The 14423-nt window shown below is 50.4% G+C and overlaps 1 pseudogene; it reads left to right on the top strand.

Annotated features, from left to right (window-relative positions):
- Positions 1-9854: 9854 nt before the first annotated feature.
- On the top strand, positions 9855-11818 carry LOC119352338 (annotated as a pseudogene).
- The last annotated feature ends 2605 nt before the right edge of the window (positions 11819-14423 follow it).

The following is a 14423-nucleotide window of genomic DNA, read 5'->3' as shown; positions in this document are numbered from 1 at the left end:
ATCCAGCATGCATCTAGAGTATTAAGTTAAAACAGAGTAACACCTTAAGCAAGATGACATGATGTACAGGGATAGACTCGTGCAATATGATGAAAACCCCACCTTGTTATCCTCGATGGAAAAAATACAATATGTGCCTTGCTGCCCCTACTGTCACTGGGAAAGGACACCGCAAGATTGAACCCAAAGCTAAGCACTTCTCCCATTGCAAGAAAGATCAATCTAGTAGGCCAAACCAAACTAATAATTCGAAGAGACTTGCAAAGATAACCAATCATACATAAAAGAATTCGGAGAGGATTCAAATATTATTCGTAGATAGACTTGATCATAAATCCACAATTCATCGGTCTCAACAAACACACCGCAAAAATAAGATTACATCGAATAGATCTCCACAAGAGAGGGGGAGAACATTATATTGAGATCCAAAAAGAGAGAAGAAGCCATCTAGCTACTAACTATGGACCCGTAGGTCTGAGGTAAACTACTCACACTTCATCGGAGGGGCTATGGTGTTGATGTAGAAGCCCTCCGTGATCGATGCCCCCTCGGGCAGAGCTCCGGAACAGGCCCCAAGATGGGATCTCGTGGATACAGAAAGTTACGGCGGTGGAATTAGGGTTTTGGCTCCGTTTCTGATCGTTTGGGGGTACGTAGGTATATATAGGAGGAAGGAGTACGTCGGTGGAGCAACAGGGGGGCCACGAGGGTGGAGAGCGCGCCTGGGGGGTAGGCGCGCCCCCTACCTCGTGGCCTCCTCTTTTCTTTCTTGACGTATGGTCCAAGTCTCTCGGGTCTTCTTCGTTGAGAAAATCATGTTCCCGAAGGTTTCATTCCGTTTGGACTCCGTTTGATATTCCTTTTCTTCGAAACCCTAAAATAGGCAAAAAAACACAATTCTGGGTTGGGCCTCCGGTTAATAGGTTAGTCCCAAAAATAATATAAAAGTGGATAATAAAGCCCAATAATGTCCAAAACAGTAGATAATATAGCATGGAGCAATCAAAAATTATAGATACGTTGGAGACGTATCACTCGGGCTTGGAGGACAACGTCATCGCGCAGTCCCATGACAAGGACAAGCCTCAGGCCAAATCGTAAGTGAACAAGGGTGTTTTAAACACGTCCCGCCCCTTTCTTGTAACATCTAGAATATATGTGTTGTTTGCAGTTCGGCACGGGTTCTTCTTTAACAATCCTCTTCCTTGGGGGATCTTCTCCCGGAGATGATGGAAAGCGAGACGCCTCCACCAATATCCTCGCCCAACAGGGCAGACGATTTCGAGGTGTCGTCGCGGAGGGTCTCTCCCGATCAACAAGTGGTGTGAGAGATGATGAAGATACAACCCGAAGGTGATACTTCGGTGGCCCAGGGTCCGGGGACCAACAATAAAGGCCCCGAACATTTTGTTCTATAGCCGGATACGAATAAACGGATCCCTTCAAAGGGAGGTCGTACTCCTACAGCAGTCTCCAGAGACCCAGAGGCACCGCATATATTGACGAACATGTTGCGATAGGCGTCCGTCTCAGAGGAACATCGTACCTTGATGGGCACAGTGGTCGAAAAGGTCCTGGCAGCGAAAACGGATTGAATGAGGCCTTCGTGGGCCTGCTAAGAGGCTTTGAGGTTTGTACCGTAATATGTTCGATTGTGTTTTATTCAAGAATACACCTGTGTATAGATAGTAGCCCCTGAGACTCTGATTGGCTTCCCGAGGGAGGCGATCAGAGGATCAAAATATATGCCCAGGAAGTAATATGATTAATTGGAACACAGGCGGTGACCTCCCTGGAAACTATCCGGACTGTAGAGATTGCGGATTTGCAACACAAGATTGATGAGGCAGATACTGATATCGCGCTTATCAACAGGCGTCTTGATGAGTCGCAAGGTACGTATTCGGAGCAATCCTTACATATACATGTTTGTAATATAAGCGTGACGCTGAAAGTTGCATACTGGAATATGCATGGCTGCAGGTGGTGCCGCCGTCGTTGAGATTCATTGGGCGGAGCTGGCCCGAGCCAAGGAGCAGGCCCGGTTTAGTAATGCGGCTGCCGAAAAGGCATCGGCTAAGTTAAAGGCCGAACAAGCTGCTCGGCACGGAGACGAGGAGAAAATATCCTCGATGGCGCTCGAATTGAAAAATGCTACTAGTCGCTATGAATACCTAGAGAAGGAGAATAAATCCAAACCGGCTGAGCTTGACAAGGCCATGCGAGAGGTGAAAGAAGCGCGGTCCGAGTCTAGAGCGGCTCATGAGGAGATCCGGCAAGCTGGGGAGATTGCGGCTGGTAAGCCCTTTTTATTACAGACTAAGTTCGACGATCCGAATTATGCTCAGCTTAACCAAGTGTGGAGTTCTCAAGACGTGTTTTTGGACTTGCCGAAGAGTTCATCCGATGCGGCGCAGTTTTACCAAGTGCAAGAGGGATATGCAACGGAAAAGCTTTTCTGGTCACAGTTCGGCGCATCAAAACACCCTCTGCTGTTGAATGAACAGATGTCCCAATGGGCCGAGCTTCACAGGATGTCCGGTGCTATCATGAAGAATGTCATACTTCAGCTGTGGCCGACTGAGCCGATTCCGAATAGCTATTTCGGCTTGGTGCGGCGGCTTGTTGATGCGGTGCCACGTATCGATGCCGTGAAGCGGTCGGCGTGCATTGAAGGTGCACGGATGGCCCTTGCCCGAGTCAAGACATAATGTGGGAAGATGAAGGCCGTCGATGTTGCAGCGCAGGGTCCACCCAAGGGCAAGGACCATCACGCACCAGAGCATTACTTTGAGGATGTCTTAGAGGCTGCCCGCTTGATAGAGGGTCAATGTTCGAAAGGCATAATATTCGAGTGAACTCTTTATGAATTGTAAAAGACAATTGTTATAATCAGTCTATATTTTGATTGTGCCTAAAGGCTTTTGTTCCTCCTATGCGGCCGTTTGTATATGATCTGAAAGTTTTCCAGTCGTCGGCTTCAGCCCCCTCGTAGGAAGTACGGGGGTGTTCGAAAAAGCATCTGATCACTCTTTACCCAACGTCTTGGTCCGTGAAGGAGGTGTCAATGCGGCGAACCAGGCAACCAGACTATAGGGCGTTAACACTTCCACTTAGCCATAGGATTTTTATGGTGGGTCTACGACATAGCCCCTGGTATGTATGTGGCTTATTCATACGATGCATTTACATATTTGACCGGAAATAGGTCCTTCGTGTGACATGGAGGGAATCACAAAAGATTTCGATAAGTCATCGAGTGGTTGACCAGCTCTCGCCGCACCATGACAGTCAGTTTTCGGCTTTCTCTACTGAGGTGCTTAACCAAGTGAATCGGAAGCACAATAGCAGTAGTTCTCCCTTTACTACCCTAGCCGATAGAGTGGAACGTAGGATAGCAAGCACAGGAGCCGGACAACCCAACTATTGACCCAAGACATGATTCGGAGCTGATGCATATAAGGCCAAACTCGCGACGCCGAAGTACGCTATAGAGTTGTTCGGACTTATCGGGAACTCGTTTGTTCCCATACCGGGATCCTGGCAAGTTATGCCGAGGTGTATGTTTGAAACAACCGTAGGGGCAGAACTCGGTTCTTTAGAAAAGAATGGATTATTTTTACTGGGATCTGAGTGATGTGTCAATCGTGTATATAGATAACAAAGCCGCAACCCCGGCTATTTGGTATGCCAGGGGTCGAAGGCGGAGGAAAAAGGCACTTTACAGGCTCGAAATAGAGAGTGCGGTCTACAAAGAGTTATTTTGGACCTCCTATCGCACGTGTGCGCCGCCTGTCCTCGGTGAAGGGACTCCTTGACGGAAATAGCCCTTGAGTGAGTGTACGAACCTGAACTCCGATAGAGTCCGAGGCCATCCATTGAGCCACCTCTGGAGGGAAACAAGAAAAAGGAAGAAGAAAAAATAGTTAAAAAGGAAGGTTGTGGGAGTACTTTCAGGTCCGTCCGTATTGTGCTTCCGCCGGTGCCTAGGGTATTTTAAGTGTGTAGTTATGTATGCGTGTTACAGATTTTCTAGGTATATGCGGCGGACGGCGGAAGCCGAACTGCTAGTCCTGTATTGGATTTGAACGGTCATGTTGAATGGAGGCCGGTGGCTTAATGGACGATGAGGTATGCGGTGTAATGCCCCCGTTGTGTAGTTCGGCTGAGATAGCCGTAGTGTGATCCTCTGCACAGAGTGAGCGCTCCATGCGTTCCCCTGTAGGGGACGGTGCCATGTGTATCATGTTCACTGTATTTACTTCGGGGGAAATGCTTCTGATCCCCGGTGTTTGGTTGGCGAGTTTCGTCGTCGTCGCCGTCGCCGGGCAGCTTCTTCCCCTTGTATTTGGCGTTTAACTTGCCTGCCTGTTTGAAGATCCAACAGCTTCTGTTGGTGTGGTTAGCTGGTTTATTGGGTGGCCATGAATCTGGCAGGGCCTATCCAATATCTTATCCAAATTGGATAGTCCGTCTTTGTTTGCCTTGAATGGCTTCTTCCGTTGACCGGGTTTGGGGCTGCTGAATCTGGCGTTGACTGCTATGTCGTGCGCCCCCTCATTACTATTGCCACGTTTGTGCTTATTGCGTGGTGGTTTCCCGTTGTCGTCTCGAACTTCGGAAGTGCCCGGGTCGCTGGCACTGTTGCTTCTATGAGCGAGCCAGCTGTCTTCTCCCGCGCAAAAGCAGATCATCAGAGCGGTAAGGGATGACATGGATTTTGGTTTTTCCTGACCAAGGTGGCGGGCGAGCCACTCGTCCTGAACACTGTGTTTAAAGGCCGCTAGGGCTTTCACGTCCGGACAGTCTACGATTTGGTTCTTTTTAACTAAGAACCTAGTCCAGAGCCTTCTGGCTCACTCTCCGGGCTATTGGATGATGTGACTTAAGTCATCGGCGTCTGGTGGCCGGACATATGTACCTTGGAAGTCATCGCGGAAAGCGTCTTCAGGTCCTCCTAGCTGCCGATAGAGTTTTCAGGCAGACTGTTTAACCAGCACCTTGCTGGTCCTCTGAGTTTTAGTGGGAGGTATTTGGTGGCATGAAGGTCGTCTCCGCGAGCCATGTGAATATGGAGAAGAAAATCCTTGATCCATACCGCGGGATCGGTGGTTCCATCATATGATTCGATATTCACGGGTCTAAACCTCTCTAGGAATTCATGCTTCATCACTTCATCAATGAAGCAGAGTGGGTGTGTGATGCCTCTATATTGGGCCATGTCACGACGTAGCTTAGATGGAGTCCGTCTGCAGTTTTCGGCCCGGGCATAACTAGACTTGTCACGTCCGAATAGGTAGCTGACGTCGCGTGTCGAGGCACGTCCTCGCGATCCATAGATCGACCTGTTGTGTTGTGCTCTACTATCCAGGTTCTGCCGAGGGTCGTATGTATGACCCCGAGCTGTTTTGTCTCTATTTTTTCTTTGGGGTGAGGCGGGCTGCTGTTCGGCTTGAGCTGCCGCTTTATCCCGACTGCATAGTGGTCGGTTAGCCGCATTGTCCCGACCGCCTGGTACAAGTGTTGGCGCCTCGTCATCGAACTAAGGTAGCAATCTGTGCTTTGGGTAACCCTTGGTTGTGTGCTTGGGGCCATATTCTTCGGCCACTAGGATGTCTATCCATCTATCCTTGAGAAGGTCTTGGTCAGCTTGAAGCTGCTGCTATTTCTTTTTCAGGCTTCTTGCCGTGGCTAATAGCCGGCGTTTAAAGCGCTCCTGCTCAAGAGGTTCCTCAGGCACGATGAAATCCTCGTCGCCAAGGCTCTCCTCATCCTCGGGGAGCGAAAGATAATTATTGTCCTCCGAGTCTTCGTGTATGGCCTGTTCATGCGGGCTATCATGCCCGTCTTCCAGTTCATCCTGTTCGGATGTTGCCCCAACAAGGGCTTCATTGTCGTCGGCATCGTCTGGGGTGTTGTTTTCTCCAGTGTCGGTATTACTGTCTTTTGCGCGATGTGACTTAGAGCGGTGCCGCTGATGCCGACATCTGGGCTGTGTCTCAGGAGGTTTATCCTCAAATGGATCTTCTTTGTCATCGTCGTTAGTTTATTTAGGTGTATCCACCATGTATACGTCGTATGAAGAAGTGACCGTCCCGCGTCCAGTGAGTGGCGGGTTTCGGCCCTGCTCTTCTTCGGTATCGTCGTCTATACCGTCAAAGTCTTCGGAGCCGTAATCGAGCATGTCGGCTAAGTCCTCGACAGTGGCTATGGAGTGGGTGGCGGGTGGGAAGCAAGATTCTCCATCATCAGCCCCTAGTTCGAGCCGAACATAGTTCGACTGTGAGTCCCCCGCCAAGGACAGGTTTTTCAGTGAGTTTAGCATGTCGCCCAAAGGCGAGTGCTGGAAGATGTCTGCGGCGCTGAATTCGAAGATCGATAAACAATCAAGTTCGGCGTCCGCGGGCTCACATGGTTCAAAACTTACGGCCGGAGACAAGTCCGGAGTTCCGGTGGCATAGGTATCGTGTGAGATCAAGTCTATGTGCGGCTCCAACGCCGGGGAATCTGTGGCCTCCATGGCGGGGTTGATCTTCCCGTCCTTGGATGCGCAGTCTGCTCCGGATCTAAGGCCAGAGCAGTTATGGGAGCTGTCTCTTGGATGCAGTCCGATAACAGATTTAGGTCATGTCCCTCGGGGTGGCCAAGAGTGGTAGCCGCGGTCTCGAATCCGGCAAAGATCAAGTCCCCACGAATGTCCGCAACGTAGTTCAAGCTCCCAAATCTGACCTGATGGCCAGGGGTGTAGCTTTCGATCTGCTCCAGATGGCCAAGCGAGTTGGCCCGCAGAGCGAAGCCGCCAAACACGAAGATCTGTCCGGGGAGGAAAACTCCCCCTTGGGCAGCATCGTTGTAGATGGTTGAAGGAGCCATCGAACCTCTTGATGACAGCACAATGGAACTCTCAATAAAAGCACCAATGTCGGTGTCAAAACCGGCGGATCTCGGGTAGGGGGTCCTGAACTATGCGTCTAAGGTTGATGGTAACGGGAGACAGGGGACACAATGTTTTACCTAGGTTTAGGCCCTCTCTATGGAGGTAATACCCTACGTCCTGCTTGATTGATCTTGATGAATATGAGTATTACAAGAGTTGATCTACCACGAGATCGTAATGGCTAAACCCTAGCGGCCTAGCTTGTATGGTTATGGTAATGTCCGTCCTCCAGACTAAATCCTGCGGTTTATATAGACACCGAGAGGATCTAGGGTTACACAAGGTCGATTACAAAGAAAGGAATCTACATATTTGGTCGCCAAGCTTGCCTTCCACGCCAAGGATAGTCCCATCCGGACACGGGTGCAGACTTCGATCTTCGTATCTTCACAGCCCATCAATCCGGCCCATGGCTAACAGGCAAGACGCCCGAGGACCACTTAGTCCACGACTCCCTCACCGCCCTCTTATGATGAGCTCTGCATCTTCGGCTGTCTCTGCTACCCTAGCATCGCCGCCACTGCACCTCATAAGCTTGCACCCCGCTCCGTCGCCTGCATCTTTCTCGGCTACCCACCTAACACTAAGGGCTACCGCTGCTACGATCATGTCTCCCATCGTGTTTTCACCTCCCGGCACGTTTACCTTGATGAGAAGGCGTTTCCGTTTCAGCACCAGATACCCCTCGTCGCCCCGTTGCCGCCGGCTCCGCCGGCCCTTCGGCGACTCCGTCAGGTGGACGGCCTCGCTCGGCTCTCGGACCGCCTCCGGGCTTTGGCGGTCCTCGCATCATGGGACGAGTTGCGTCTTGCGCCCCCACGCCGGCGCCTGCCCTCTTGGCCTCCTCGACCGACCACGCCCCCTCGGCCGGCGCCCCCCCTTCACTCGCCTCCCCCGACTCGGGCGCCGCGGGCTCGGGCACCGCCGGCTCGGCCGCCTCGCCGGCCGTCACGCCAGTCACCTCGGAAGCCGCCTCACCGGCTGTTATGCCGGCCCCGTCGCCAGCCGCCTCGCCGGCCACTCCGGTGTTGCCATCTGGCCCTGTCACACGGGCTAGAATCGGTGTTCACCGTCCGAGCCTGCGGTACTCGAGCGACGAGTACCTCCTCGCCGCCTCCACCGCAGAGCCATCTCCTCTTCATGCGTCTGCTCGCGCAGCCCTCCATGATCCCCATTGGCTTGCGGCGATGCATGAAGAGTTCGACGCTCTCCAGCGGAACCGCACCTGGACACTGGTTCCCCGGCCTCCTCGCTCCAATGTCATCACCGGCAAGTGGGTCTTTCACCACAAGACCCGCTCGGATGGTACACTTGAGTGCTACAAGGCTCGTTGGGTGGTTCGTGGTTTTAGACAGCGCGCTGGAGTTAACTTCACTAAGACGTTTGCCCCAGTTGTTAAACCGGGCACGATCCGCACCGTCCTCTGGCTTGCGGTGTCCCGAGGTTGGCCAGTTCATCAGATGGATGTCTCCAACGCCTTCCTCCACGGCCATCTTGAGGAGCAGGTTTATTGTGAGCAGCCCACCGGTTTCGTCGACGCATCTCTTCCTGGCCATGTGTGTTTGTTGTCTCGGTCTCTCTACGGGCTCAAGCAAGCACCCCGCGCCTGGTACCAGTGGATCGCCGGGTTTCTTCTGACACTAGGCTTCAGCGTCACTCGCTCGGATGCCTCACTGTTTGTCTATCACCACGGTAACACGACTGCATATTTGCTTCTCTACGTCGACGACATTATCCTGACGGCCTGCTCCGCAACTCTTCTTCAGCAGATTACTCTTCGGCTACGTGACGAGTTTTCCATCAAGGACTTGGGTGCTCTACATTATTTCCTTGGCATTGAGGTTGTTCAGCGACTGGACGGCTTCCTTCATCAGCAGAAGTATGCGCACAAGCTCCTTGAGCATGCTGGCATGCTCAACTGTCACCATGTTGCTACTCCTGTTGATACGAAGGCCAAGGTTTCTACTTTTGAGGGCTCGCCAGTGTCGGATGCTCCCTTCTATCGGTCTATAGTTGGTACTCTTCAGTATCTGACTCTCATCAGACCGCATTTCCAGTGTGCTGTTCAGCAGGTGTGTCTCCACATGCACGCCCCTCGTGACTCTCATTGGACTCTCGTGAAGCGGATCCTCCGTTACATTCGCGACACGATGACTCTTGGGCTCACCCTCACGGCGTCCACTTCTCTGGAGATGATGGCCTACTCCGACGCAGACTGGGCTGGTTGCCCCGACACACGCCGGTCCACCTCTGGCTACTGTGTTTACCTCGGCCCTTCACTCATCTCGTGGTCGTCCAAGCGACAACCCATGGTTTCGCGCTCTAGTGCGGAGGCTGAGTACCGAGCGGTGGCCAACGCTGTTGCCGAGTGCACCTGGCTATGACAGTTACTTTAGGAGTTGCATCACGACGTCTCCCAGGCTACAGTTGTCTACTACGACAACGTCTCTGCGGTGTACCTCTCCGCCAACCTTGTCCATCATCGCCGGACTAAGCACATTGATATGGACATTCACTTTGTGCGCGAGCAGGTGGCCCTTGGACGTGTTCGGGTTCTCCATGTTCCGACTACACAAAGTTCGCCGATGTGATGACGAAGGGACTGCCGACTTCCACCTTCAAGGAGTTTCATTCCAGTCTCTGCGTCACTGCCGCCGCTTCGACTGCGCGGGGGGGGGGGGTTGAGTATATGATGTACGTGTATATTGTGTATAGGGCCCACGTCCTGTTTCCTCTGTATAGTTGAGGTTGTGGCCCCCTCTGTACTCATATATACGTGCCTGGTGCTCCGATCAATGTATTACGATTGCACAGTCCATACTTGTCCTTCTACACTAAAGAAAAGATTGATATACACCTAACCTACAGTACGTACAGTTCGTCCACTTTGCGCCGTGGCACGTACCTGCTCCCGATGGCCGCCGCCGACCCAGTCCGCGACGGGCAGACGGCCCTCGCGCTCCGCCTCGCCAACCACCTCACGGCCGCCGACGCGGACGTCGCCGCTAAGAACGTCGCGTTCTCGCCTGTCTCCATCCACGCTGGCCTCGCGTTAGTGGCCACGGGTGCGGGCGGCGCCATGCGGGCCCAGCTGCTCAACTTCCTCGGCGCGCCGACGGCGGACGGCCTCGCTGCCTTTGGTCGCCTCGTCGCCGATCGCGTCCTGGCCAACAAGGCGGGCTCCGGCGGGCCGCATGTGCTCTTCGGCGGCGGCGTCTAGATCGACGCCTCGCGCGACGGGCTCAAGGAGGCGTTCAAGGAGGTCGCCGCCAAGTCCTACAAGTCCGAGACCCGCACCGTCAGCTTCACCGATGAGGTTAGTAGAGGCGATTGTTTGTGCTCTGGAACCCTAACCTCCTACCCAAGCCAATTCTGTAGTAGAATTATATGGATCAATATTCGAGGCAAATATGTACTCCCTCCGTCTCAAAATATAAGAACGTTTTTAACATTAGCATAGTGTCAAAAACATTCTTATATTCTGGGACAGAGGAAGTAGTATAGTTAATAGGGATCAATACGTACTCGAGGCAAACCTCTAGTAGAATTAATATGGATCTGTGGACAATCATGAACGAGATGTCGTTGAACATTCAGTTTGTCTAATTCACATCTAGATGTTTTTTAAGGATTTCACATTTAAGCTTCCACAAATATATAATGCGGCAAAAAGACACAAAAAATTTAGGACAAAAAAACAGACCACAAACAGATGTGACATAACTATGTCACATCTAGATGTGTCCTACACAAACCCTTGAACATTTTTCTCGACAGGACAAATCCTAACAAACAAGGCAACAATCTTCTATCTTATTTATTTTCCTTTTGAGAACATCTTCGAATTAATCTTAATCAAATCATTAGAAACAATCTTCTAAACTTAATTTTTCTTTGAGTACGTGTTCTAATTAATGTGAATCAGCTGGCCATTGGGTGAAAGAAACGTGTGTCTACAGTTTTATGTTAACTTCTGCGCATTTGATATAAACTGAAATCATATCGTTGGTTATTGTATGTTCAGCCGGAGGAAGCAGTGGAGACGATCAACCGCTGGGTGAAGAAGGCCACCAACAACCTCATCGACTCCATGATCTCACGCAGCGACATCACCGCCGACACCGACCTCGTGCTCGCCAATGCGGTCTACTTCAAGGGCAGCTGGCTCAATCCCTTCAACGTTTGCCACACGTCATTGGGCAAGTTCCACCGGCTCGACGGCAGCCACGTCGAGGCAGCGTTCACGTACGAGCTCAAAGACCATGTCCATCTCGTGCATGGACGGCTTCAAGGTACTCAAGCTCCCCTACGGCCCGGATGGGGAATATGAACGAGGGGCTTCCCTACAAGATTTACCGTGGCCCGCGGGCCACCTCTGTCAAGACGCCTCTGGGCGACGGCGCCACCCAGTTCTCCATGTTTGTCTTCCTCCCGGACGAGCGCGACGGCATGGCCACCATGGTGGACGTGATCACCGCGGCACCTGGGTACCTCTACAGCGTCCTGCCCACGGAAACCAAGCTAGTCCAGATCAAGCTCCCCAAGTTCGAGGTGTCATTGGACTGGGACCTTGGGAGTGACCTCCGTCGGCTGGGCCTCACGCTGCCCTTCTCGCGGAAGGTGGGCGACCTGCGAGGCATGTACAAGCAGGACGACGGGCCGCCGACCTTCCTGACCAAGATTGCGCACAAGGCGATCATCAAGGTGAATGAGGAAGGGACCGAGGCGGCTGCGGTCATGACGGCCTTGCGTGGCGGCGGACCAATGCCGGACCATGTGGAGTTCATCGCTGAACATCCGTTCACGTTCATCATCATGGAGGAGCGGTCAGGGGTGATCGTGTTCGCCGGCCACGTCCTCGTCCCTACCTGCAAGTGATCACGTCGAGATCCAAAGCGCAGACTATTTCTTTTTGCATACTGAACTTAAATCGACCGCATTACATTATTTCTGAAATCTGAATTGATGGTGATGGGTCCTTTTGCTCTGCTCCTTGCTTTTCTTTTTCTTCGTTGATGCTAGTAACTGGGGGTTACGTGTTAGGCAACAACATTACAGACCCAGCAAACACCGACTTGAATGGGGTAAACACAGGACGCCATTGGTACCCTTGCTTCACTACCTACTGACGGCGCCGTGGCAGTAGCTACTCCCTCCGTCTCATAACATAAGAGCGTTTTTGACACTGCACGAGGGAGTAGTTTGCAAGTTCGAAGAATTAAACAAGATGTTAGTGACAAGAAGAATGGAATTATCAAGTACTGTATGTTATAATGTTACTGATCTGGTTCAGCTTGTGCTAAGCGTTCAGTTTTTCATACGGTGTCAAAATAGTACTCCCTCGGTCTCATAATGTAAGATTTTTTCTTGACTCTACTGCATATGCATTTGGCAGGCAACACTGCATTTGCAAATCCTAGCAGCTTGTTTGGCTACAATGGAGAATAGGGAATGGAAGTTTAGAGGTGGAATTTATCAGGACATTAGGCATGGGAAGTTGGTTCTTAGTCTCAAACCCATGTTTATTGTATGTTGGGAATTAGTAGGAGGAATTTAACATCCCACCTGAATTAATACGGAGAGAGCACAGAAGAGATATGTACTCCCTTCATTTTTATTTAATCCGCGTATTAGCTTTGGTCAAAGTCAACTTTGTAAACTTTAACAAAGTTTAGAAACAAAAATATTAACATATACAATAACAAATCAATACCATTAGATTTATTACCGAATGCACTTTCACATCATATAGATTTTTTATGATAAATATTTTTTTTCTATAAACTTGATCAAATTTTACAAAGTTTGACTTCGTCAACTCTAATGTGCATAGTAAATAAAAACAGAGGGAGTAACAATCAGCCTTCTCAACTCCCCAACCTCCAATGAGACAATGGATTATGTTTCGTACCCCTCAAATTCTCATTTTGTGCCACTAATTCCCTCCAACCAAGCAAAGCTATACGTGTAGTATAAGAAGGCAGAGTCGAAGATGTAAAAATCCAACAATGTTGGCACAGACAAAAACATATGAACTCAACAAACACAATACATTTTCAGAAGAAGAAAAAAACAGAGCGATCTACTCGTGGTGGGAGGTTAATAACAAAAATACAGTTTCATGACCAAAAAAATCCTGAAACATCTAGATAAAGAGTAAATACACAAAAATGAATGCGCAAATGTGCATTTACCTTGAAGGTGTGTAGAGCATTAGAAGAAATACTGAAGTTGTGTGTCAAACAAAATAACAAAATTTGGAGCTCAACATACTCAAAAGAAAAAACTCAAAGCTATTGGATTCCGACATACGAGCCCCGACTGTAGGAACACGTGGGTCTTGGATCACCCATCACAACATGGACCATATTGCGGTCAGCCATTGCAACATAGATCATGTTGCGGTCACCTTCAGTTTGCATAACGTCGCAAAACCCGTGGGCCTTTGGTCACCCATTGCAACATGGACCATGTTGCGGTCACCTCCAATTTGCATGACGTTGCAAAATACGTGTGACTTTTGTCACCCATTGCAACATGGACCATGTTGCGGTCACCTCTAGTTTGCAAGACATTTCAAAACACGTCCCCCCCCCCTGCAAAACACCGCTCACACGTGGTCAAGGCACGTTGCCACCGCAAAATAAGCAATGTTGCAACGCCCAACGACCTCTGCAACCATCGTGCATCGGTGAGCACCCAAGCGGCACTGACAAATGCGTGTGCGACTTCGACGAGATCCCGGTTGCAATACTAGCAACAGGCTTGTATTGCCCCCAAGCATCACTGGTTATTCTTCAAAGCACCGGCTCACTGAAGAGGATGGCGCTTCGGGGAGAAAGAGGCAACACTCCTAGATGGGAAGGGCCGCTTGGGGAGAGAAGAGCGGAGGGGATCGAAAGGAAAGAGGCGAAAGGCTTAGTTGAGCCGAGGAGATAAGATAGAAAGGGCATAAGCGATGTGTTTGTCCCACATAGACACATGGAGCAAGGGGAAGGCGACAGATGATACGTGAGAATCAATCAGTCTAAAAGAAAGCATTTTCCTAAAGTAATTCATTTTTTTTGTGTAGTTATGGGATGTATATGCGTTGGATGCTCGGAGCAAACCTACGGAGTTCACTTCATATTATTTTTGAAGTATAGCATTCTGTTAACTTCAACCCAGAGGCCAGAAGTTATTGTCTTTATATGGTACAATATTCTGTCACATGCTTCATATGTTTTTTTTAATTACAAATCGAGAGCACTTTACATTTGCTTTAGCATTAGGTTCTCTAGTTATTTTATTTTATTTTATATGAAACACAGTACAGAAGCAGGGCCCAGGGCCTATTTACGCAGAAAGCCCAATCAGAAACAGCCCACGTAGGTAGCAGGCTCAGAATTATCTAACCCACACCAGCACTCGAGTATTATTATTAGCCTAAAGCCAACAGAAAACAGCACTCGAGTCTCAGTCGTCGTCGCTGCAAGGAGAGAGA

This window comes from Triticum dicoccoides, chromosome 1A (genome assembly GCF_002162155.2).
Source record: "Triticum dicoccoides isolate Atlit2015 ecotype Zavitan chromosome 1A, WEW_v2.0, whole genome shotgun sequence".
NCBI lineage: Eukaryota > Viridiplantae > Streptophyta > Magnoliopsida > Poales > Poaceae > Triticum > Triticum dicoccoides.
Note: the sequence above shows the minus strand (reverse complement) of the source record. Positions and strands in the feature narration are given on the sequence as shown.